This window comes from Pempheris klunzingeri, chromosome 23 (assembly GCF_042242105.1).
Source record: "Pempheris klunzingeri isolate RE-2024b chromosome 23, fPemKlu1.hap1, whole genome shotgun sequence".
Taxonomy (NCBI): Eukaryota; Metazoa; Chordata; class Actinopteri; order Acropomatiformes; family Pempheridae; genus Pempheris; species Pempheris klunzingeri.
The window spans coordinates 10,011,346-10,039,318 of record NC_092034.1 but is presented as its reverse complement, the minus strand read 5'-3'; the positions used below and the strand labels follow the sequence as shown (position 1 = coordinate 10,039,318).

The following is a 27,973-nucleotide window of genomic DNA, read 5'->3' as shown; positions in this document are numbered from 1 at the left end:
AGTTCCAACACCACGGCGCCTGATAATTGTGGCCTCTCTGTTTACGTATCCATTTTTGTAATGTAAGTGTTGATTTCTCATTCCACACTCGTAATAGGGGCCCTGGCCTTGGAATTCCTGAAGTAGTGCTGACACACAGGCATAGGTACATGGCCACACACACACACTGATAGAAAACAAACTTTTTTCTCGCCCTTTTCGTCTGCTCTTGAAAATAAACCAGTGAGTCAGAGCTACTTGGCTGTGCTAGGACAATGGGACTGCTAGGTGCAGGCACACTTGTTTATAAGAGGACCTGGCTTTTTGCCAAAGAGGGACTCGGATGAAGAAATGTTAAAAACCCCTTAAGTCCTTCAAGATGCCTCTGATGCATTAAATACACTGCTGTTAATGAGCTTATATCTATGAGCTCAACATTTAACCGACATACGTAATAGCGCCAGAGGAAAACCCTTAGTTAGGTGAGTGTACAGTCAAGAAATAAAACAATACAAAGGGCATCTGAAAGACACCGCTGACATCTCTCTAACATCCAGTCATGAAAATACCCTATTGTCCGTTCTAGACACTGTCAAAAATGTGGGATTTGATTTCAGAATGGGCACAAAAACATTGGAGTCAAAGGTACATCGACAGGCATGCAAAAATGGCCTAACTCCCTAAAAGGCACCTTCTAAACCCTTCTATCGTTTTTCAGTTGAATCGCTTTTATGCCATGAACTGTTTGTATCCTTCAGACACACACTGGTGAATGATAGAGAAAAGCCTGGCACATTTTTCGTTCCATTTCCGTTCCACGCTATAATGCAGAATTACATTTTCACAATTTCTGTCAATATTTTTCACAAAAAGCTTTCTATTATTTTGGAGGATTTAAAAATGCCTACAAGTGAAGGATGAGGGTTTGAGAGAAGATGGCCGCGTCAGTGCCGCTTTTCCATGACTGAGACACTTTGCTCCCTTCAGCGACTTTAGATAGCAGCACTTAAAGCGAGGCACCACCTTAGTGCCTATCCATTTTGTCTCCTCTTTTGAGCGCCGCTGTCGCAACAGCAAAATTGGAAATCGAATATGTGGTGACAGCGTTAATTGCGCTGTGTCAAAATTGGGCAAGTGCTAATTGTTTGAGCTGGGAACTGTAAAACATGTAAGACAGTGGATGTGGTCTGGTGTGCTCTCCCAGAGTGCTTACTGGCTATAAACTGGGAATTGATTGAGCAAACACGCATGCACACTAATTTGCATGCTTAAACACACACATTTACTGGCTCTTCGAACATCTCACTAGCCTACTCCGCCTTCAATCACCACCTTCTCAATTGCCTCAGACAACAATATATTACAACGCACATGGTCAGAAATAGCCTTTTCTTTAAGACTACACATGCAAAATGCTTTCATCCATTTTTTTTTTCTCTGTAATACCTATACACAAATTGCAAATGAACACATAACCAGGGATTTTGTCATTTTAAAATGGGGGGGGGGTTCTTTACAGTACCTCAAATCCACTTCTCATGGATTTCGCCCCACTCAACTGCATTCCCCAAACTGGCTTGAGAGAATGAGTCCCCTAGTGGCCCAACTGGCACACTGAGCACAGGTGGTGTGCGCACAGCTCAACTGGAAATAAAGGTTCACTTTCACCTGACTGACAGAAACGGTTGCGTGACTGACTGACTCTCTGCCTGCCTCACTGATATTTAGCTGCGTTTCTGAAACATGTGAGCTCCTTTTAAAAAAAAGCACAGTCAACTTTCAACCCCGCCAAAATAAAATGTGTTCTAAAAATAAGCCCGATAAGATGAGGGATCTCTGGAGAGTTGCAGGAATGCACTTTGAAAATTCTTCACTATAGACTCGCTGGAGAGGTTTCCACAACTCTAAAAGGCTCCACTAAATCATCAGCATTTACATGACAGTGCCACAGCTTAACGTGGGCTTAAAATAACATGTTTGTGTGTCCTTTTGATTACATAAAGGGGAACAAATCAACTGTATCCCAGCCAAAACGCAAATGTAAGGCAACTGAATATATTCATCATGATGTGTGGTGATAATGAATTGAAAATTAAACAGGTTTTGCCATGAGTCGCCTCTCCTAACATCTACACAAACCTCACACCACGACAAAAATATTCAACCTGCCCATTCACCGATGTAGTTTATGGGCATACATATTCAAATAGAAATAGAAGCAGTCAACGGAGATCTTTCACGCCATTGTGGCGTTTTAGTCAGTGTGATGTGGCTATGAAAGCGCTACTGTATCTACCCAAGGTTGCGCGCATTCACAATAATAAACTAAGCGTAAAACAATTATTGACTCATAAATATAGCGGTTGTACACATAAAGAGGCCAGCCAGCCCGTATACTAGACACACCAGCACAATAAACGCCGTCCATATGTCAGTAAGTGGCCACATCTAATATGTTTGAACCAACTTCACCAGGCTCTCCGCACACCTGAAATCACTGCGGCAGCGACTTCAGCTCCGACTGTCACAACCTCCAAACTCCCAGGCTCGTCAAACACTCTTACCTTATCACCATTTTGCGATCACTTTGAAACTCAGTCTCTCCTTGTTTTCTTGTCTAAAGAGAAGTCGAGAGTTTTTTTGTTGTTGTTGTTTTTTTTTTTTACATCCAGTAATGACAGCCGGGTCCCGGGGAAATAAAATAACGTGGAGGAAACAAATCCGTCCTCTGGTCCTTCTTGTGTTTCCCCCCCCCTCTCCGTTTGTTCGCTCTTATTTCGTGTCTTTCCTCGAGTTGTCCGTCACCAACGCATTAACGATCTTCGGGGCGATAGGACGAAAAACACGCACGTGGAGCGCGCGTGATATATTCTCTGCTTTGGGTCTGTCCGTGTTGTGCTCGTTAGATCTTCATTGAATTGAACGAGGCGAGACTGTGGTTGTGTTTGAAGAGTGCGGTGTGGCTGGGACGCACAGCCCCTCGCTCTCCCGCTCTCCCTCTCTCTCCTCCGTGTGTGTGTGTGTGTGTGTGTCTCTCTCTCTCTCTCCCCCCTCGCTCTCTCCTTCCCTCACTCTCTGTCTGTCAGTCTGTCTGCCTGTCAGTCTGTCTGTCTTAGTCTCTCTCTCTCTCTCTCTCTGTGCCGAGACCCGAGGACGGACTGAAACCCTGGGCAGAGCAAAAACGGGAGAGAGAGAGAGAGAGAGAGAGAGAGAGAGGTCGGTGTTTGAGGGGTGACGTCACTCGGCGAGGTCCCACTTTCCCAACTCTCCTGGATCAACTTTCCCCCCCCAACTCCACTGCAGGAATGTGCACTTGGACATGGCTATTTTGGAGGAAGATTTGTGTTAAAGAGAGATTTGTGTGTGTGTGTGTGTGTGTGTGTGTGTGTGTGTGTGTGTGTGTGTGTGTAGGGGGTTGGTTAACTCATACTTTAAATCAATAATGTCACCAATGGCATATTACAGAACAATTTCCAATTTTCATTTATAGAATTAATAGATATGTACAAAAAAGAGACTAAAATGGAACAAGTATATTTTGCAGGTCATATTTCGGTTCTTACAGTTTTTTTGGTATTTCAGTATTTCAACTTTTGCTTAAGTAAGGTACCTGAATACTTTTCCACCACTGATGGTGACATGAATACTAATAAGTAAGTTTGATATAGGCCTAAGTATGACCTGAAATTGACCTAAAGTACTCACTATGTCCACAAAATGGACTTTCGTCAATTTTGCGTTATTAGCCTTTATATACTAGTGCATGATTATTACTGATATTTTAACTTTTGGGTGGTTCATGTATTAAAATGCACCTTATTTTATATGCACATTATAGGTTTGTAACATCATAACCTGAAAATCAACTTAGCTGTCAAATAAAAAAAAAAAATCAATATTTATCTAAGCATGAGTAGCTTAAATGTACTTAGTTACTTCCTACCACTGGTCCTTCAGTAGGTGAGAGGGGAAGCCTGGCATACCTGGATATGCTAGGTGTTGATAGTAATGTCAACACCAGTTCCATTAAAAACGCCATCAAGCAGAATAAGGTCACTACAGACTCGATGCTTGGAGCCACAGTCACACTATAAGCCCCTGTAGGGATATTATATTGATTTTGTTGTCAGACTGTGCTTGAATGTGAGCGCGTGAATGTCTGTTTGGACCACATGCTGTATCATCTGCCAGTTTGTTTATTTTGTTAAGGCAATGCTTCTGTACTCCAAGGTCAGCATGTTAGAGCAGCCAAATTTGTAATGATTGTAGGACGTGATTCATTCACATCCCTGTCACTGAATAGACATAATGGTGCATAACAATGCATAAAGGCACAATATTGCTCCTGATAACACAGTCAAGTGCACGGTCCTCTGATGTAGGGCTACAGAAAAATAACAGCAATGGCCCGGGGAGACAGATGACTATGACCAATTGTGTTTTGAGAAAAGTTGCTTTTGTGGCAGCAACCCAAACGTTCTGATGAACAACCTAGCCCTGCAGACACAAACATCTAGAATCCAACAATAGTACTCTGAAAGACAGACTACTGCAGTCAGCAGATCTGTTTTCTTACCTGCACTCAGACATGTCATGTATCTGATTGAGTAACAGTGATGGTGATTTATACCTGCAAATTATACCAAGCTCCATTTTCTAAGGGCAGAATTTGATACAGCCTCCGCATGTAGATTTATAGGCCAAAAGAAAGTGTTGGTTTTGTGACAATGAACAATAGAGAAACTTGATGAAATTACTGTTATATGAACTATTGCCCTCGACTGCTGGCGATGAGAAAGCATTGTGGGAGTGATCGCTAGCTGTGTCTAGAGGCACAGTGTACTGTAAATCAGAAGTGTCTGATTATCAGACTTTCACCAAAGCAATTATTTGGAAACTATTCTTATTTATCAGGAGTCTGAGTGTGAAGACTGAAGGTTGGAAAGCTGTTTTGGCTATTAAGATAAAAAAGAGAACAATGAAGGTTGCAAAATCCAAACATTGAATGTTTTAATTGATAAACCTCAGTTCTCTTTAAGACAATAATTTCAGTCCTTTAGCTGAGGCCTCCTGACATTCACCTTCGATGCATGTCTGCAGGGAGCTTCTCTTTTTTTTTTTCAAATCCCTTTTCTATATTCATGATCTTTGAATATAATTGGATGACACTAGTTATTAGATTTACAATTCTGCTCTGCATCTAACCTTGTGCTTTCATATTCTTGGCACCAGCTATAGCAGTAATACACTAGCACTTGTTGATAAATGGGGGCAAGGGTAGGATTTATCAAGAGCCTGCCTTGCTGGCCTATCATGGCTGAACTCTGTCGCCCAACAGGACACGGTAGTCTATAAACCAACTGTCCTTCAACAAGAAGGATCCAAGACAGAGAGAACCTGACTGCCGGGCTGAGATACAGCATTACCACACGCTGCAAGTTTGCCTATTAATACTCTTGACAGTCGACGAGCCATTTTAAAAAGTCTCTCCAGGCAAATGTTTTCTTTGTAAAGGACAATGACAACACATTGCTATTGTGTGAGCCAGCAGCGTTTGAAATACTACATGGGCATGTTTACATCCATACGTGTGTGGGGTCATGCAAAGTGTAGCTCTGATTGACATTTACTATGCAAATGCAATGCAAATACAGCTAAGGGTGCTAAAGGTTGTACAGTATCAATATGCATTTGCTTTGGATGAATAGTGTAAGCAAATCTTTTGATGTATGTGTTTCTCTGTGTACTTGCCTACACAGTAAATCTCTCGGGACTGCTCTGAATATTCCCATTTACTTTGAAATGTATTTTGAAATGTTAAACTCTCTGTTTTTCTTTTCATTACTTAACATTGGTAGTGGGTTGTCCTACAGGCTGCCAAAGAATAATTTGAATGCCATATTTAGTTGGTATATCGGCTGTATTTATTACAGGCTAAATATCACCATGGATATTAATGAACTATTGAATGGATTGCTGTGAGATTCTTTAACAGCTATTCATGATTCCCAGAACATGAATTCTAATAACTTCAATTACCCTCTGACCTTTCGTCTTGAACCACCAGGAGGTCAAAGTTTTCACTAACCCTGTGAAGTATCTCAACATGCACTGAGTGTATTGACACAACATTTTGTACAGATATTAATGCTTTCCAGCTGATGACCCCAATATCTTTTCCAACTGAATTTTTGTGTTTTAGTGAAATGTCTCAACAATTATCGGTCAAATTGCAATGAAATTTAGTGCAGACATGTATGTCCACGATAGGATTCATTCAAATAACAGTGCTGATCCCCTGGCTGTTATTTCTTATACCAGTCTTTCCAAGCACATGGTCATCAACCATGAAAACTGATCTGGTCTAGAAAATCAGTCACCTTGTTCTTTAAATTGCAACCAAAGAGCTTTGCTTTTAGTCTCCTGAAAGTGGTATTTACGCATTGCTTCTCAGATGAATTTACACTATGGAATATGCTTAGACTGGGTTTTGTCGTTCAATAGGCTGAGGTCAGTTCTCTTCTAACTCAACCCAATAACTCCCGGATCAGTTTAACACTTTAGATGTGGGAGGGCTGACAGCTATTTTTTCAACATTTCAATTCTGGAAAAGTTGCACTGTACATAAGATCATGGAGCCCATTTATAACTCTGCATACAAAACTGTCAGTTTCATGTTTAATGTTAGACAGACATGAAAATACAATATCTTACACTGTCAGTCTTCCTATAGCTTGAGGTACAGGCCTTTTCGCCCATGACAAGTTGCTGGTGCTTTACAAATGGCTGTCATTTAAGTCATTACTCTAGATTCTGCGACCCAAAGACAACACCATGTATAATACTGCAGAGAAGAGAGACAACTTATCTGAATCAAAAACAAGGACTGTTGTTTTCAGCTCCTCATGCCCCAGAGTTGATACATTTATAGTCCCCACCTTCCCCACAACCCTGATCAAGTAAACCAGTCATCGTAAAATTAATTTCCCCATCAAGCGAGACTCGGGCTCTTTGGGATAACAATCTATCTTAAGCGGATAAATCTAATCCAATGTGTTGAGATTGACTTGTTTATGGTCGCTGCCCAAGCAGTCAAGAGAGGGAGAGACGGGTGGTGGTGGTGTCGGTGGGGGGTGCTGAGAGCGACAAATGCCAAGGTGATATTACACACATCTCCAAGGCACGAAAACTGTAAACCAACACCCAACTGTAGTCCTTGGCTGAGACACCTAATACTGTACTTCTCTCCTTCTTAGAATCTGTCAGACATGATGGATTACAGAGCATACAGTCATGCTTTCATGAGCAATTAACTTTAGCTGAAATCAGAGGACTTAATAGTTGCAAAGTTCATCAGAAATAAAACGTAAGATTTATTGATGTGGTTGAAATTATGAGAACAAGACTGATCACTATGACTATGTACATGATAGGGACACAGTGGTTCATTTATCTGTCTGTTGTCAGACAGTTGTATACAGTGCCTTATGCAGTCAGTGATAACATCTACAGTGTATAATAACTTAGTGATATATGTAACTTGAAAACAATGAAAGCCGTATGACATATCCCCCAGAAATAGTCTTAAATGCGTCCAGAAGACAGTTTATTAAATTAACCCTATTTATTTTTCCAAATTATCCTCCTAGTGAGTTACCTGGATCTAAAATAGTTGCATGATGACAGAGTTCTACAATCGGACAGTACCTTAAAGCCTCAGAAAACATTTCTCTGTAGTGTTAAATATTCATGACTAAATTAACAACAGTCAAAGTTAAGATTTGGGGAAAATGTCTCTAGTTACTTTCTATTAAAACTTTCACTCTTAAAACTCTGCTAATCTGCATCATCAGGACTACGTGGGTGTAATTTGATCAGATTTGACTGAGAGTGCAGGCAACATGAGCAAGCAACCCCACAACTCATCACATTGATTCAAATGTTGCTAACTTTAATAGGTGCACAGAAATATACAATATCAGCAGTATGTAAAATAAACCGAAAGTATTCTAACTTTGACATAAAACATTGCATTCATTTGGGACCCCATCAGGCTTTTAGGGCCTTTACATTCACTGTAACATTGCAGTGTTGGACCAGGCCAGCTGAACCTGGAGTGAGCCTTGTCATAATACATTAGCTCTTACTGGTTGTGCTGCCAGTGATTAGATATTAACTACATTTGGTGCAGCTGACTGCGGCCTGGTATCACAATGCCTACAGTGCTGACTGCATCTTGTCTTCAATTCTGGTGAAGCATGTTAAGTCTAGTGTGACATTACCTCAGATTGGAGGTGCTGTCTTTGGGCTTATGTTACAATATTTGATCAAGATGGCACTACAGTGGCCACAATAGTAAGACCACAGAAGCAGACTTGACTACAGATTGTGCTGTATGGAGGAAGCATACCTCTTTTCTTTATCAGTATGCAACACTGCATAATATATTGGCTGCCATAGAGAGGGTCACATACATATTGTCAATGAGAACACAATGGGCTGCACTCCTAAGGAGAGCAGCTTGAACTGTTACATGACCTGAGCAGCTCCGCCTGTCACGGGGCACGCCGTGACGACAGGCGCGCACTTACTCATCTGTTATAGAACTGCTGAGTCATGAGTAGTCAATATCACCTTATTATGATGTGAAGCGGAATCTCATTCACGATGAGGCTTATGGATGGGGCCCCGGTTTGATTTAGTTTAGTGTTGGCATGGGGTGCAATGAGCTGAAAAGCAATTAGGTCCATTAAGAGATCAACTGGGATGGCGTGAGCAGCCATGGTGTGCTGCAGCCTGCGCAGAGAGACGAGAGATAGAGGTAGTGAGGGAAAGAGGTTTAGACAGATTGAGTCAACTCCTGCCTGACAGAGTCCCACTGTGGAACCAAGCCCAGGACATCTGCCAAGTTAAACAGTGCAAATTTATATCTGAATGTGTGTGAAGTAATAGTAAAAATCAAAAAGTAAAAATTGAAGTTATATAAAGTTGGCATTGATACTGTGATCATGAAAGTGAGATGCAGAATGAGGACAGAGATCCTTTCCCACACTGATCCTGACTCAACTAACTGTTCCACCACTGATTGTCAGTCTGCATGACATCACATTTGTAGCTAAGGAGTGCGCTCCCTATTAAGAGGGAGGGTAGACATGTGCAGTTAAGTTGTAAGAAGCACTCGCCACCTTCTTCCGTAAGCAGGAAACATGCGTCACCATGGATTCTGAGAGATGAATTCACTCTGCTTTTACGTTATATTATGTGCTGTTTCCATGCAAATGCAAAACATCCCCCAAAAAATTAACATGTGCTCTGTGTGTACATATATTCTGACGCTGAAATGTTTCGTTAATGAAAGAACTGGTCAGTCATCAGAAAATTCCAGCTATGCTTTCAACAATGATTCCAGTTGTTGAGTAATCATTATTGCTATTGCTTGTTAATTGTGAAAATTTCGATACATATGGGTTTTGGACTGTTGGACAGCATAGTCACCTTACATTATGGTACCTTAGGCTTTGGAAAAGTGTGACTGATACATTCTCTATTAAATAATGCTAAATAAAATATGTTTATTGTAAATAATGTTTTTTTCTTCTCCGTAGCTTCGTCTTTTTCAAATAGGTGTGTCTGAACAAAAATCATGCAAGCCTGCTTTTTCTCTTATCTTTTCCCATCTCCCTCCACTCCCCTTCATTGTCCTTTCATTTATTTAAATCTTCCCTGCTCTAAAAGCCTTTTACCTTCTCCTGCCATCATCTTATCCCAGTTGCTCTCTTATTTCCCCATTCTCTATCTACTCTCTACATGTTCTCCTTCTGCTCTCTACCTGTCTGACTTTCTCTCCCAAACTAATAGTGATACACACCTCATCTCTGTCCATGCCTCTTTCTGTCACTCTTTCTCTCTCTCTCTCTCTCTCTTTTCGTTTCTCTTCCAGCGGTTGGGGTCTGGCAATGGGCATTTACAAGAAACCACTCACCAGAGCCGATTGATCACGGCCATTGTTTGCGCTGGGCCCTCCATTTTACAGTTCAGTGTTCATGAAAAGGAGCTTTTGCCACTCCTATCTGTCACCCCCCCTTCCCAAAACATGTTCTCACTCTCTATCCCTCTCTCCCTCTCTCTCTCTCCCTCTCTGGCCAGTGATCCCCCACTGACATTTTCACAAGTGCACCTTCATCAATTTCACACCTCTGATGCCCTCCTATGCCAGTGTGGAAGGTGGGAGGAGGAGGTGAATTGATGGGTGATTGCTGACAAAGCTAAGTTGAATTCGAAGTCAGGGAGCGACAAAGTTCTTCAAGTGTAGGACAGATAGGACATGGAGGGCCGTTCAATATGTGTCATCCAAATAAATAACTGCATGACCTCAAACATATGTTCCATATGTCCTTTGGTACTGATGAGAATCACTGTTATGTTATGTTGACAGAGCTACAGTGTACAATTTGCATCTCAGCTTACCATTTGCTGCCCCCTAGTTTGCATCTTTTTTTTATTCCACCAAAGATGAGTCATGCAACTTATGCTATAAATCCAATAATGCAATAAAAGGTGTGATAGGAAAAGCCATCCAGAAGGTAAACATTCTCTGTGCTCGCTTCCTCCCTTTAGTCTTGGGAAATTAGGCCATTCTATCATCAGCCAACTGGTGCATTTATGAGCTGCTAAAGTAATTGGCGATTGCGGCAAGATCTCTGCTGAGGCAAAGGTAGCACATTCACCTCAACAGAGCCTTAAGGTAAATGCTTCAGTGAAATAACAGAGAGGAGATGGAGGAGGAGGAGGAGGAGGAGGAGGAGGAGGTGAGTAGCAAGGTGCCTCATTCACTGGCTCAGGGGTTTATGGGATTGCTCCCAGCTGTCACTCTGTATAGTGAATCCGCAGCACCGTAATATCTTAATTGTTTCAAATTAAATGCTCGTAAAATGGCAAAGGAAATGAGTTTTTCTCTCTGGCTAATCCAAAGCAGCCCCTTGACTTACATCTGGGCCCGCTTTAAGTGAGAGGGGGTTTAAAAGGTTGAATGTCTCCCACATGAGATGGCAATGGGTAGGCTAGTGTGGAATTAGTTTTTATAGGTTGTGAACTACGAGCCTATCAGTGTGCATGTGTGAATCACGTCTCAGAGCATCCCTCGCTCTTTTTCTCTCTTCTTTGTCTTCCTATCATTTTCCCTATCTTTAAATCTTCATCTGTCTCTCCTTCTTTCATTCTTTCTTTATATGTGTGCCCATGAGTTTATGTGTGTACTTATATATGTTTATGTGGAGGATGTGCACGCGCAGAGGCTTATCATAATAAATAGTCTAAATCTCCCATGGGGATTCACACATTTAGTCTACCCCCATCTCCCTCTGGCACTTCTGAGACTCAGCTCATTCCACACAACACATTCAAATCACTCAACCAGTAAAAGCGCCCTGAATGACATCAGCCTTGCTGTCAAATACACGCACATGTCCATGTATGCATGCATGCACACATATGATGCACACACACACGTAGGTATACATGCAACACAAACACATATAAAGCTCTTCCCACCTTAGTCACTAAGAATAATCGGTGTTTACACTGCATTGTCCTCTACACTGCAGACTATGCTTGCAATTTACACACTACACATTTGACAGTATGATATGCTTCTTATTGCTTTTCTGAACACAATTCCAATTTTAAAAGGATATCAGGAATTCCCATTAGCTCCTGTTAACTTGACATCTTCCTTCCATTCTTGTACAAATACCAGCTCGAAATGAAGCTCCTAACAGGCAAATCCAGCAGACAATTATGAGCCATTACATCCGCAAAGTGGTTTTATGGTGGGGGCTGAAGGTGGTGAAGGTAGGGGCAGTGAAGTAGATTACCATAAAATGAAACACCAACTGAGAAGGCCTGACACCTCTCCACTTGGAAGCAGAAACCGATTGAAAAAAGAAAAGAAAAGAAAAAAAAGCTTAAGCATCATTATTGCCTCACAATGCAGGGAACAGCTTTCATTCTACTCAGCAGATGGTGATACAAGAGTGTCCTGGTAAAACTTAAACTGACAAGTGCTTGAAAAGTTTCTGACACTGCTGCCACGAGTACTACCATCTGTAGTTAGCAACATCTAGGAGAAGGCAGTGTGTCTACATTTGACAAGAGTTAGAGTATGTTTTGTGTTTTTTAGAACTGAAAGGTTGAGGTAATAATAATAATCACCATCATGACCTTGAAGCCCAATGACTGCACATGGTGTACCGGTCGCCCTCAAAGTGGAGTGTGTTAAAATGATGAAAATTAGCATTTTGATGTAAAAAAAAAATGGAAATTTGAACATCCAGAATTTTTGAAGTGGCAAAATCAATCTGTTGATCAAGGTCATTTGATAAAATCATACTAACCGCTACTTTATGGACGTTGAGGTGAGATTGTGTTGTCAATCTAACCAAATATATTTTAACACGAAGCCAAGGTAAAATATATCTGAGTCTAACTTGTCCTGTAAGTGCTGCTAGATTCTGCACTAGCTATTAAGTTTTCTTTCATTGATTTGTGGAAGTTAAAGCTGTACTAATCAATATTTTGATATTCATAATGGATCAAATACATTTTTGTAATATGAAAGCAATGCCTTGAAATGACAACCCCACAAAAAATTATCACCCAATTGTGCAGTTTTTCTATCCTAGGCGATCATTTTTGTTTCTCTTAGCTCATTGTTTTAGTTTGTCTATCTCAGCAAAAAAGTTCAGATAAACTCACTCCCCCAGAACTAAGTGATAGAGAAAGTTTGCCAGCTGGTGAAAGATGCTGAATGCCAAGCAAGATAAAGATACAGTTTCTCGGGAGTTGGTGGAGAGCAAAACAGAGCTAATAGTAGAGCAATATTGGATTTCCATTTGTCAGTTGGTCAGAGATGTGACTCCAAAATGCTAAATGGTCAACTGTTTGCTAGCACACTCATGATTACAACTTTGTAAGGTGTTTATATCACAAACCATCAATCTGAGTTTCTGAATCATACCTTCAGTACCCCAATCTGACCATGTTCATGTTTTTCTCCACATCAACAGAAAGACAATGTCTGACTACAAAAGAGGACAATTAAAACATGGAATATAGCAGCTGACATTTTGACTTATCATAGCTATAAAAGCACAGGTGTTACAGTAATCATGATGGTGTAAGACAATTGAAGCAACAAAAAACATTTCAGCCATCATGAATTTTACAACTTCCACCTGTGACCTGTGACAAAAAAAAGCACTGACAATGTGAGAATAGAAGTACACGTTTAACCTTTTTAAAGTAAGTTATCTTGACAGACAAAATATTCTGAGCCCAAGTACGATTAGCTAGACAATTAGATATTATGTTATGATAATGCAACTCCAAATGTGTCTATCCTGCCTGTGCTGTCCTTCACTGAATCCATCTGTACGTTTTCTCTGCCAGCCTCTACATTAAGGTCCATCTTCCACTTCGTTTTTGCTCGCCCATCCGCTGCGTTGTTTGTAATGTACCGTAGAGTATTCTCCATCCTCTTCTCTGATGCTTCACATCCCATCTCTCCACTCTAATCTCTACTTCTGGTTCTATCATTTCCATCTCTCTCTGCTCCTCCCCTACCCTCTCTTCTCTTCTCATTCTGTTTTTCTAGTGTCCTCTTTCTCTTTTCTCTCCCCTCTCATGTCTCTCTCATCACCTCCCATCCGTTTGGTTTTGTTTTGTTGTTTTTCTTTTTCACCTGCACACTACACAACTTCTCCTCCTCTTCTCTGCCTCCCTCATGTGCTGTTTGATGCTCTCCCACCCTTCCTCTTGCGTTTCTGTTTTTCTCTCTGTCTCTGCCTTTGCCATTGTTATTACCTTTTCTGTCCTGTCTGTCTGATTATCTTATTACCACTGCACTTGCAGCAAATTTTCTTGACCAAATCCCTTTTTCTTATCCTTAAATCTTTCCCTTCATGTGTTACTTTGACTTCTTTCATTGCATGACTAAGCCAGCCTTTAGTTTTCCTCTCCTTTAATTTATACTCCATTGATTGTTCCTATGCCTTATGCCAGAATATTCTCTATCACTCACAGTGTCGCACTTTCTCACTCCTCTCATCCTCCTCTCTCTCTCTCTCTGCCATGTTTGCGGCCTTTCGCTCTGTGCACATCTAATGGCTGGGGTGTAATCCACTGGCTAATCTGCTGACAGCCTGTGTGACAAGGCATTAGCTTTGTGTCACTGCCTACCATGCTGCCTCTCAGCGTGTGTGTGTCAGAGAGAGAGTCAGAAAAAGGGAGAAGAGCGAGAGAGTCTATGAATGTTTGTGTGTCTGCATGCATATGAAATATGTTTGTAAAACTTTGCATATATGCTAGCATGTGTGATAGGGTGTGAGTAATGGCTCATGTGTTTGTTGCTCAATGCCCTAGAAGATGCCCAACCGTAAAATTGATACTGTAGCTCCTCAGTTTTGTATAACCTTTCACCTTTCCATTTTTTCCACTATTTATGTCCACTGCTGCCCTTTTTTCTCCATGAATGATAGCAGTTTTAATGAGATGCCAGGTCAGAGTGCTAGTGGATGCAGCACGAGGAAGACTGACCACGATAGGGCAAAGTAACATTATGAGGGTTCCTCGCTGCACAAAGAGGGCTCAGTTTGTAACCCAACTTAACGTTTTCTATTATTTCCAGTGTAATACTTTAGACACAATTGTGTTTCTTTCAGCAGAAGCTTATCTATTACACTAATTACTGAAAAATATGCTGATTATTTTCTCACTTTTTCGATCAATTGTTTAGTCTATACAATGTCTGAGAGTAGTGGAATAACAGCTGAGAAACACATGCTGAGTTTCAGTCAAAGAACAGTAACAAATTGTCACATCTAAAAAGCTGAAACCAGCAAAATTTTAGCATTTTGCTTAAACAATGAATTAGTTATTAAAATAGTTGTTGATTGGCTGATCATTCAAGATTTAGTTGCTCTCTTTGAATAAGTGGGCATGATCATGTGTGGGCATTTGATTACATGCATGTCCTGCACCTTTGCATATGCTCCACAAAAACCTCCTTCATCTGAAGAGTCAGGCCTCTCTTCCCCATCAGAACTCACCTTGCACTTGCCCACGTTTCTCTCTTTTTAGCTTCTGTCCCTTTCTTTAGTGGTCCCCTTCCCTGTCTCCACCTGAGTGATCCTGTTATCACAGCTGACCCCTCGCTAGATCTGTCGACATCCAAAGAGATTACACCGAAGGCCACTGAACACATTGGGCTCCCCGTTTGACGTGGAGGGGGAGGGGGGCCTGATCTCCTGATGCTGATAAACTGGCCGAGGCTTTAGGGATTCAAGAAGGTCCCATCGGGAATGGGGTAGGGTGAGGTGATGTTGGTGGGAGGGGGTGGCTATAGCCGACTTTAAGTCTACTTCTAATCACTGGGCTTTTCAGAAGGGATAAGGGAAAGGAGAATGGGAGCTTGGTTTGGGATGGAATTAGGCCCTGATGGAGCTGGGGATAGGTTTGTTGGGCTTTGATTTGATCACACAGTTTGCTTGAAAGCTTTTGAGTAGCATGTTTGATCAAATCTACACTGTGCTTGTAACATGCAGCTTGGGTGAAATACCATGATAATAAGAAAAAGAAAAATACAATACTTCAGTAGTCTCTAAAGGAAATGTTTTATTTACATTCTACACTTGATCGGGTCAGCTACAATTGTAGAGCAGCCTGTAGACTCATTGCCTTGCACAACTCTTCTTTGAACCCATGTCAACCACAGACATGTGTCATGAATAACGTAACCTTGCTTTTCATAGCTGCTCATGATTTATTTTATATTAGCTGTATTGGCACTGCTACTGATGCCTTGTGCACTGAACATTTTCCAACTAATGAATCACAATCCCAGGGGAACTGTGATTCATTCCATTCATATTAATTTCTGGGTATTCCTTGATCCATCCCTCCAAACTCCCCTTTTTTGACTGCCACATGGGGGACACTTCTGCCATTCAAGTAAGAACACAGCGCAATTATCATTGATTCATGCACCATAAAGGCAGGGCAGAGTGAGACAGACTCTTATGAAACGTGGCTTGCCAAAATACTGTCAGAGACAGAGGTTTGATGGCTCACTCGTCCGTGGCCTCCGCATCATGTTGTCTTCACCAGCTGTTGTTTGACAGAAAGGGATTCTTCCCGCAGTGTGCAAAGACACAGCTATCAACTTAAGAGGCTTGACAGCAACACACTATGGGACCATATTTCTACTGTATTATAATAGGTATTACTGGTGGAGCATCTGCAAATGGTGTAACACAAAACAACAGCAACAAATTAGAAAGAAAGAATATCTCTGAAAGCTGAGTAGCACCCTGGTGGTCTCTTTGTCCATGAAATAGCATAGTATTTTTCCATGATTTTGGATTGATACTGTAAAAAATTAGTTGTGCTGCTATATGTTTATAAAACACATCATAAACATTTTTTTCAGCATTTTATAGTTATTTTATGTCATAAAACTGAGAGATTGCAGTAAAACCAAGACCTACACGAGCGTACCAACCAATACAGTCCTGGGAAGCAGTGAAAGAAACTGTCTTTTATTGATCTGTCCTAATTACTGGAGTCAATAAAAATTCATGGCTTTCAGGCTTGCCAGAAGCCGCTTATGTGGCGTACTGAGTTAAGCAATCACTTCTAATGGCAAGTGATCAAATGATATACTGTTCTTCCAAACAAAAACGGTACAGAACAAACATGGAGGGGTATAAAATCCAGTCCGGGGACAAATAAGGCTGTCAGAGCTGAGCAGTTGTTGCTTTTATACTGTGTCTGAACAACAATTGATGGCAAATAACGAAATAAACCTCAATTTTCTATTTTGTGTGGCTTCCCAAAAGTCAACACAGTGCTGCAAATATGAATATAACTGCAATGCTTTCAAGATATTTTTTTTCCACCAGTTTTCAATTGTGTATGCATCCTACAAGTATTAAGTCAACTTTAACCATGTCAGCAGCATCCTTATAACTGCTTCTCCATCATCACCACCACAAATCAGCACAGTTGAGACTGACGACAATTTGATGAATGTAGTCCAAACCGCCTTCTGCCTATGTAGACAGTAAAATTCAATGTACAATACAATGCATGTTACTGGGCTTGTTGATGCTGATTGTGTGAGCAGGGCCAAGCTCCCAACACTTAGTAGATCATCGTAATTAAAACATAAATTGGAGGTATTGAGCTGCATGCAATCGCCAGTGCAGGCTCCAGGGAAGCATTGATTCATGCATGCACTTGGAAACAATTGCTCTGATTTGCACAGAGTAAAATATAGAAGCCTTGTAAATAAAATCAATAGCAAACAAGCTGCCTGGGCTCCTCAAATAGTAGACAGTGAATTACAATCAGGAAAGTAATACAAGTGGTGTGAGGGAGCATGGGCACATGGGAGAGATGCAAGCTTTACTGTGGATGCAAGATACAGCACATTTAAGTTATACGACTGAGGAGAAATCTCTTAAGAATTATTTGAAAGTATCTGCACAAGGACAAGGCACTAGTTGCAGAAAGGTAGCCTTTGTCAGGACAGTCTTCATTATACAGTCTGTTGGACAGTTGCAGAAAAAATATATGCTGCACCTTTCAAGCTGAAAATACCAACCCACCCACACGCTATCTTAGAACAAAGTGCTTTGTGCTGTGTTTCAATGTTAAGAATCAACCACACCTGCTGACAACTCCCACAAATGAGGAAAACATGACCCATGATTTGTTCGCAAATTTTTGGAGAAGCAATGGAAAATGCAGACCAAAGTAACCCCATGAAAATACATATTTTGTTTGCCATTTCTTTAGTAAATATTGAATTTAAAATGTCCTTGTAACTTCTCAACTCCTCCACCAGAAACATGTTTTTTGAGCAGAACAAGGCAGCATGGAGCTTTATCTCAGTCAGCCATATTTGTTAGTTTGAAAGCAGTCCTAATTTTCCTCCAAATACACAGAAAATTAGTCCCACTTAAGACAGTCAAGAACAAGAAAGCCTTATGCAACGTAGTGGACTTTGATGTGTATCTGAAGTCTGAATAAACCATAGTCAACATCTGTCTTCTGATGAAGGGTAATGGAAAGCAAAAGGTCTAAAGTAATAACCTGGTGTAATCTTTATTACATGGCATTTATGTGTATACTGAACACTATATACTACTATAAGTACTGATATGATAATATAACTCACACATGCTACAGTGCAAGACCTGTTAGAAAATTATTTACCCAGCTAGTAATTACTTTAGCTATTTCATTTTGGATACAAGTGGTACATACTGAAGGGTCTGCTCAGGAGGTTACCTGAGGGACAATCCAATCAAACAGAGCTATAAAAATTAGACTTCATTTGAAGTTCAAGGTGGATTTAGATTTTTTCTTTTCTTTGTAAAGCTAATATAGCGTGATGAAATAACAGTGCCATGTGCTATGGCTGAAGGAATATTCCTGTAAATGGCTCTGAGCACTCACCTGAACCCCATGCTCCACATTTAGAAATTTACATCTTGAAATGATTTGCAGATTCAAAGCAACAGTGATGCTCCAACTACACAAACTATAGTTAAGTTTGAAGGGAATTTTATAGCCAAAAAGTTGATAGAAGCATGACATGGACTTGAATTCATGCCCATGTAATCCCTGATTTTCGGAAATGTTTCTCAGACTAATCATCATGCTGTGGGCAGTGTCCTTCACTACTGCCAGCCTCACATGGGGAAAGAGAGGGGTCAGGAGTGAATGGATAAAAGTAAAAGAGGGAGGACAGAGAATTGAGCAGACATCGATGAGCGCAGGCATAAAGACAGCTATGGCAGAGAGAGAGTGGGCTGGATGTATAGGGAAAATTGGATGGGGAAACAACAGAGGGAGGGGAGAGGCAGTCAAGAGGAGATAGCAAGGGTAGAGTGGTGGGAGAATGAGAGAGGGTAGAAAGGAGGGAGATGAAGGAGAGAGGGAAAATTGGAGAAAAGCAAAGGAGGATGGTGAAGGAAGAGCTTTTCCTCCTAGCTGTATACTGTATCCTCAAAGCAGCTTTCATCCACCCTCACATCAACAGCCTAGGTTGAGAAGCCCCTCTGCAAACTCCACACACACGTACACACACAGAGACACATACTTATCATGCCAAAAAGTGTCCTTTGACAGTATTCACCAGTCTACGTTTTGGCATCATACAACACCTATGTTGTGCATTTTGTTGCTACATGGAACTGCTTGAAAAGGAATATGGAAAGCCCAAAAAGGTTTCCTTTAATTATAACCAAAATGAGCCTCACAACCCAGCTAAATATTGAAGTCTTTTTTAGCAAAATTGATTAATTGTTTTCCTCTGGTCTACAGGAAATCAAAGGGACACTCACATGTATCTTAATACAGACAGGGAGGACAAACATGAGCATGTGAGCGCCAACTTAGATCTTGATAAAACATCTTTCCTGTATTACCATAATAGTATTATTAAGGGTCAAATTATATTTTACTAGATACATTAAGTATGCACACGCACAGTGACGCTTGAGCAAAGTTGCACACTTATACACACAGCCTGGATAAATGCTAGGAGCAGAAAGGAGACAAAGGAATTAAAGCGAGGCTGACTAACAGAGTATGACATGTCCAAGGCCTATCACTAATTATGCCCCCACTGCTACAAACTGTTCCCTTACTATGATCCACTGAAACAGGAGGCTGCAACAATTACAGCTGAAACCACCCCATAACTGGAGTGTATGTTAGTCATAAGAAGGTGTCAGGTTATGGGAACAAATCTTTATTAATAAAGACACCCTACATTTAGTGGGTTATAGAAGCTGTAGGCACCATTGGAACTCAAATGATGAATTTGTTAAACTGAACCTTTACTATGAGGGTTAGGCCATTACATAACAGTCACACCTCTCCTCCAATCTCATCCTGTAACTGTAACCTGGTATCAGCTGGACTATGCCCCTGACCGGGTCAAGGAAACCCCAGCTCCCCCTATTATTCTAACCCTTACCTATTTGTTCAGGACAGACGGACCAAACCCTTTTTTCTTATACGAGTCATGCAAGAGCTTCCCTAAGATTACCGGTTAGCAAATGCTGCAATCCATTACAAGTCAGAAGTTCTGAATCGGTATTCCCAACTTTCAATCCAAATGTGTTCCAGTGCTTTTACTCAAGTCTCTTCACAACCACCTACTGAGGACCTTTATCCACATTTCACAAAACAAAAATTGAAATAAAAATTGATGAAGACGTAATGGTCACTGTGGTTGTGTTTAAAATTACTCATGACTGCTACTATATTGGACTATATAGTGAGTAGTGATGAAATTGATCTCATTTAAACAAGTCTTTACAACTGCACTACGTAAACTGAAACAGTTTTTCAGGCTTAACTTGTTTGGTCTGGAGACATCGATTAGGTTCAACCTGATGAGTTCAGTTTTTTCTTGACCCAGCACCGGCTTGAATTGTGATTCATAGTCATGGTGTGTTTCACTGGGAAGTTCACCAGTAGCTAAATGTTTATAAATGACCTTACTGTGTGATTTAAGCTCATGAAATGGATGCTTTTTAATTTTAGTTAATCTGTGCTGTAATCTTAGACTTGCCATACAGAACTTTCATGTTAGTAATAAGAAGCTTGTAAAATTCTGACAGAAAACCTCAAGCTACGCTCATATCATACCAACCGAGAAATTCAGTGATCACTTTCAAGCAAAGGATAGCAAATTAAATGTACCATCAGACAAAAGAGGCTAAAGGCAAGTCGCATGCTCATCATTCTTTACTAGAAGATTCTGTCTTGTCCTTGTCCTGGTATGTTTTGGATTAATGAAGTTCCTTATGGTAAATTTGTGCCTACATAACTTCTGGACCCATTAGAGTCGCTAGTATTTGGACAAGATCTATCTGACTCAAAAGGCAATGCAGGATGTTGCATATAATGCATTCAGTGAATACAGGCATTTTCCAAAGATATGGTCTCTTTGAATCAAATCTTCAGCTCCAAAATGCTTTCTTTGATCAAGTAGCAGAAGTAAAACATCACACTCAAGGTCGGCTCATATTCTCTACATAAAACCGTCATAACTTTCTTACGTATTGACATAACCCAGCCCTAGAATCTCCTTTTGGTGAAACTTTGGTAAAATAAATGGCATGTCAGTTAGGAAATGTGGGGCACTCTTCTCTAATGCAGCTCCTTTGTGTGGTCATGGCTGATAACGGGGGTGAACTGTTATCAAACTTTTTCCACAATGCACCTATTGCGTTTTGTCAAGATGTCGAATGTATGCTCTGCAAACACAAAATCATGCATACAATGCAAACACAAGCAGATCTCGTTAATTTTGCAAACAAGCTGTACACACAAACACACCGAAAACACCCACATAGATTTATATTGTTATCGAATGACCCACATGCCCACTGTGATTTGTGGCACTCCTCTAGTCTTCCCACAATGCACTATTGCATGGGTAACAGAGATGATGGGTGCGGCTGAGATGTTGCGGCATGCCATTTATCTCTGTCAGACGTGGTTGAACACAAGTTCTTATTGGCTGGGCAGGATTCGTGATTGCTAAAGCGGCACCCCAGTCTCTGAGACCATGCTAATTAAACAGTGGGGAGAAAAGAGCAAGAGGCCTTCACTCTTCATCCTCTGAGGCTCCATTCTGCTGCAACCAGCATTAATACTGAGCAGAAATGGAAACCCAGCTTAGAATGTCATGACCCATCTTTTCTGTTGACTACACAACGACTCTTGCATCAGATGTTATTGTAAAAGCTTACCTTACAGCACTCAAGCAACCTTCCCAAGAGTTCAAGAGCTGCAGAACAACAAAAAAACACGTCAGATTACAGTTTATTAGTACAGTCATAAAAGCTGTTATGATAAGAAGTTGATGTAATTTGTGGGAAAGAGTTCAAGAGGCATAGGTGAACATAGCTCTAGTTTTTATTGTTGGGAAATTATTTTAATCACAGCTACAACAGCACAGGGATCTGCTGCCCTGAGCTGAACACAAACTCAGCACTGCCATTGCCTTTTTTATGGTGTAAAGGGCAAACATTTATTACCCACTGATTACATTTGGCAGGCATATGTGTCTGACACTTAAGCCCTTATAATTTTCCACCCTGTTACAAAAAACCCTTCTACAGCACTGATATTCAATCGCTGCTTGAATGTGGTATATCTCCCAAGGATTTCATTGGGGCACAAAAAAGAAGCTGTGAGAACAAAGGGGAAATGGGAGTTAGGGGGGCCACTGAGCAGCTTTTTAGTTTAGTACTAATTAAAATGTGGGCGGCACTCAAAAGGTCAGAGATTGACCAAAAAAGAGGAAAAAGGGGCACGTCACTACTGATTGTGTGCATAAGGCGCTCAAGGTCTTGTAGATTAATACCAAGTTCACTTTCAAAAGGGGAATCGAGAGAGATGGGAGAGAGAATTAATCGTGTGACTGATAAACAGCATATCTCCATGCTCTGTTCCCTTCCCCTTTTTTCCAGCTGGGAGATAAAATTCAGGCTTGGCAATGGTTGCCAGCGCAATTGATTCTGGCAGAGGAATATGACTGCAGAGTATGAGGGCTAAGTATCTGAATAGCTGCTGTCAAAATGCTGAAGGGGAATTTATTCCTAGTTTATATGCAAGCTATATCATGGAGTTACTGAGACTAAATGGCTACAGTTTGATGTACAGTATGCTGTCATTTCACCAGCGTAATCACGGAGCTGTTCTAGGCATAGGCTTATGGGTGCTCTGTCTGGATTCAGTCAATGCAATGAAAGCATACAGTCATTTGCTCGGATATGACAAATCCTTTACATTTCAAAATATAAAATGGTCTTTGAATTGTTGTTGTAATTACCATCAACTTAATATTTGTCTACTTGTCAGCTAGTTATGTGTGAAAACATTTTGCAAATCTGATATACGTGAGCATTCAGAATTAATCTTTTTGCTTTAAGATGATGCTCAGCATCAGTTGTATCTTGCATTAGAGGAATCTAATGTAAGCATCATTTGGGAGAAAGCAAATGAAAGCTAACAAAACACAACACAGAGGAAATTGGTTGCCCCATTGTGTCTGGGATCCATCCCTCAACTAAAAAGGCTCCCTGACCAGTGGGGAATACAGAAAAAGATTAATAGGTACACTCCAGCAATCAGCAGGCAGTAAGAGAGCCACCTGTCAGAGGTCCTGCTGCCTTTTGTAGATTTATGGCTAATAATTGGCCATGAATGTAGTTACTCTGGTACTATCAGAACCTCACAGGACCAATTGGTTAGAGATGCAAACAGAAGGAAATTAATGTTATTTTATTCAAAAATGTGGAGATGTAGAAAATAAACTGCAACTGAAAATTCTTGAGCCAACAAGAAAATGTGAATAGCTCTAGACAATAAGGTAACTGCATTTAAATAGTCACATTTAATGGTGCCAAAACCTGTGTGCAGTTTAATGTACAAAAAATGGTTGGATGGCAGACATTGCTGCTTGTCATCCCACAATACGCTGTATTATAGTACACTCAACAGTACTAATTGGATAATTTAGTAAGATAATTTGTTTCAACCTTAAACACTCCACAGAGCCTAATAGATTTAACAAGCACCATGTCTGTTCAGCTGCAGTTTGACAACACCTTGTCAGGTTCTAGATTATGCCTTAAATATCCCCAAATAATAAAACTAGCACGTGCACGGGAAATAGACATGATGACCTTAAAACACCATCTGTTGCGCAGCACAACCACAGCAAGGCAAGATTAACCAGTGAGGCTGAAAGAGTCGTGTTATGCTAGGATTCAAGTATAAAGTCATTATACAATGCACAACAAAATGTGGTCTGTATCTTCACATTAAAAGTTTGACATCTGGCAAACACTGTCCATGAACACTTGGCTGTGTTTTAACATCAAGCATCAGAGTGGCATTATATGACATTACATATGTCATTATATGACACCCACAGTGTTACACTGCACTGTGAACGTCAACGTGGCATCTCCACTTTGAAATACTATTGTGTGTTCACAGTGATTTCATTCAAAAGCCACTGGAAACATGCCTTAGCTATTGTAATTAATAGAATGGTGAGATTGGACAGACACAAAGGCTACTGTAAATCACTATCAAAAGGATAATGAGAGCTTTGTTGGCATTTCCATCTGTATGTGTGACAGGCGATCCAGTGTGCAAAGATAGTGATATTATCCTGCTGTATGTAAACATAATCTGGGCATATCTAACCTGATGAACAGTGATGCTGTGCTGCCTACCTAAATAACCCTGGCGATGACGGGCCTTAGCGCTCCATTTATTCCACCACTTTTGTCACTCCCCTCCCCCTTCACCGTGCCAATGCACCCTCCCCCCACCCCACTCTACATTCACCTCTTTTTCACTGCCTGTAGTTTATACACTTCATTTTTTTCAGGATTCCGGACATTTCTTTTTCTGTATACTTCGGTGTCAGGGTCAGTGTCCTTCCTGCTCCACCCCCCAACCCATCCTTCCCTCCCTGATTTTTTTTTTCCCTTTCGAAATTCTCTGTCCATTGCCCTCCTGACAGCCACCCATCAACCTGGGTGCAATTTAAAAAGCCCTTCAACAGCTGCCATTCCACAGGGCTGGCTATCAGTCCAGCTGCCAAAGCCCAGACAGGGACTCTGCTTCAGCAAGCAACTTTGAACGTCAGGTTGGTTCCCCCAATTCCAAATAGACTGAAGGTGAAAGACTCTATTTCTCAAAGATTGGTTCAGCTGAAGACAGGGTGACTGAGGTGGAGCTTCGAGGCAGCATTGCTACTTCCTTCCTGACATGTTACAGCCAACATCTGGCATGCAGTGCTGTGGTCTGGAGACAAATAGTTTCACTTCATGTAGGCTGATGAACGTTATTTTATTACACCAGCATGGTGAAATGTCTTGAAATATATTTGTAAACATTATGAAGCTTTAGGAAAAAATGAAAGGCTCTAGGGAGAATACTGTAGGTGTCTGCCTGCCTGCCTGCCTGCCTGTGAACATTGCATACATTGCTTGTTTAAATGTGCATGTTGCCTGAAACAATCAAGTGAAAACGGCCCAGGCTTGAGGCTGGGCAGCCTGCTGCTGTGCACTTCTCTCCACCATATGTCTTTGTCAAAAATATTTGCTGTGCACCGAATGAGGGATGAAATCAATCCATGGGCTATTTTCCCAGTTGCTCCTTCTTGAAGGCAGTGAAATTGTACTGATACTTGCCAGATCAGCCCACATTGTCAAATGTAACAACTGGTCACCAGTGACATTTGCAGATAGACCATCTGGTCTCCAGTGTCCAATAGTCGTTTAGGATAAGAATGGAATGGATGAAGCCTTTCTCCTGTCTCAATTAGCAACTGGGAGAGATGGATGTGAGAATTGCACTAGTGTTATGGACCAGTCAAAGATGTACACTAGGTGCCAGTTGGAAAATGCGTTGAGGTGATCCATAGGCACTAGTGGTCTACAATTGTTACTAAGAATGAACACATGTACTTGCTGACCTTCATTTTCCTTAGTTTCACCCACTCAGCAGGACTTTTGGGACACTCTAGCTACACTGCCTGAAGATAAAATCAACAGCACAGCAAGGTTGTGTCAAAGCACTCAATATCACAAAATATCTATTAATAAACTTTGTTACAGTTGTATTTAGAGTTTAGCTTTACATTTGAATAATCGTCTTTGCAAATATTTAACAGCCTTCCAAGGAGCTGCTGCTGATGCTGACGTCTATTTAGCAAAAACCATTTCAGCTGAATTGTGTGAGAGCTGCATATAGCTGAAGGAGTGAAGCTATTTTCAACTACTGCTTCTAGACCAGCTACAGCTATTGTGTTGGGGAGTCTTGCTGTCTGCCAAAGCTTTTAGTCCATTGTGTAGCAGCATCAATTTTGCCCATAGCCACAAGACCACATGAACAAAAGCTCCAGTTGGCTGGGTCACACTGCGATGTACCTGGGGGATGTTCGCATGTTTTGCATGGGCTGGGGAGGGTAACTGTTAGGTCCATTAACATCATAGAGGGCTGCAGCTTCCAAACTGAAAAAATGCCCAAAATGAGTTGGTATTATGGGGAGGCATCTTCCCTGATCCCATTCAGCAAAGAAAGTTAATGGAGTTGAAGTGGGTCGTCTAGAGTTAAATTGAATTTGCTGCCAATGGAAAGGCTTTGATGTAGCAAAGATTAAGCAATTGTTGTAATTTTATGTGCAAGCCCAGAGATCCATCAGCCTCAGTGAGTAACCTTTTGAAAAATGTTTTAGTCCATCAGTGGTTGCCTTACTCTGTTGGTAACAACAGTCAGTGAAATGAACCAGGGCTGTATTCATTTTATAACCCAGGGATTGAAATTGATTATGATGAAAAATATTTTGTTTGGCTAACATGTTGGTTAGAGTGATGTAGTCACCAGACATTACACTTTAAAGCAAGAATTTGGTGGGAAAAGGGCACAAGATTTTGTCATGAATTTGAAGTCAATGTTCCTAACAGTTCTATGTTTTCTCTGAAACCTCTTTGTATTTGCAGCACGTGGGTCATGGTCTCTTTTTTGTATAAATGAATACTTTTGCACATGAATAAGGTCATGTGTGCCAGATTCTTTTTCCTCGCTTATTTCTGAAGCTCTAACAGCTTCTATTTAACCAACAAGTGTAGGAGAAGTCATGGATCTCTGGTGGAATATATCAGTTAATGGTAGAAGTGTCCTTCCCGTGCCCTTCTGTAATAGCCAAGCATCATTAGTGAGAGGGTTAAGAGAGGGCCCAGCCATCCATATGTTTCAATAATTACCTTGCACTTCTGTCAAGGCACATACAGAAAGACTGAGCTCACGCCGCTACAGACAAAATGAATGATGAGAAAAAGATAATGAGAAAGTTCTTTTCCTGTCAAGTCTCTTTTTCTTGTTGCCTTTCCTTAAGAACATTTAAAGCAGCTGAAGGTGAAAGGTACAAATGTTCAGGTTTTATCACATGAAAGAGGCTATGGGTCATGTCTCAGTCTTGGTTGCAGAGGCAGCAGCCCCTGTCCTGTGAGTGACACATTATTTCTCTGTAACCCCCACCACTCCCATCCTAACTCCCTCAAATCACAACCCCCAATCTATTTTCTGCCTGGCTAGTCTTATGAAACTGCATATATTCTGTCAGATTACTCCCACCATATTCCCATACTGTTTAGTTCTTGGGTATTTGAGGAGCAGATTTGGAAGTGAAGGCCAAAACAACGCACAATGTGTGAGCCAATCATTGACAGGCTGCACGTCAGTGATTTAATGATGGACATTTGTGCTTAAAAATTAAATTCATGGTTTTCTGATGCTGTGATGTGGTGAATATATCTGAAATTGTGCTTTAGGGCTCTGTGGCACAATATTACATCTGTATCATATTATTATGATAATGTACACTTCAAATTCTACCCAACGCCCTCATGGTTATACAGTTGGAATATACAACCTCGGTTGAGGATAAATGAATGCATTGGTAGGTATGTATTAAAGCTCACTATTCATCCTTGTGCTCCTCATAAAATATGCTACTCTTTGAAAGGCAAATCATCAGTCACAGGGAAAACAGTGAGCAAATTAAAATGACCTTTAGTTAGTAGATTTTTCTTGAATAGGGTAATATGTTGTAACATACCATTAATATGGTCTTACAGAGATAAATGAAAATAATAAAAGAAAAACATAATGTTTCAAAAAGTGCATAGGCTATAATCACCTACAACAACAAAAAAAAGATGACAGTGAACATTTAATTTGCTGGGAAATTACTTGTCTATTAATGTCTATTCATTCTGAACCTGAGCTGGTGTTGTGCATTAAAGTGGCTACATCAGAGAAGATAACAAATAAAATGCATATGAAAATGCACAATGGTGTATCAGTGCAACAGATGAGAAGTAACAGG

At 40.8% G+C, this 27,973-nt stretch overlaps 1 protein-coding gene across 9 annotated transcripts in view; it reads right to left on the bottom strand.

Annotated features, from left to right (window-relative positions):
* Positions 1–27,973, bottom strand: part of LOC139222766 (receptor-type tyrosine-protein phosphatase delta-like) — a 195,457-nt gene that overhangs the window by 124,219 nt on the left and 43,265 nt on the right. For 6 of the 9 annotated variants that reach the window (XM_070854618.1, XM_070854623.1, XM_070854620.1 and 3 more), the window contains exon 1: positions 2,544–2,757. The gene's annotated coding sequence lies outside the window, so the exon portion shown is untranslated. Of the gene's footprint in view, positions 1–2,543; positions 2,759–21,809; positions 21,848–27,973 lie in introns of those variants that run through there. The other 3 variants (XM_070854621.1, XM_070854622.1, XM_070854619.1) reach the window with 2 other exon arrangements.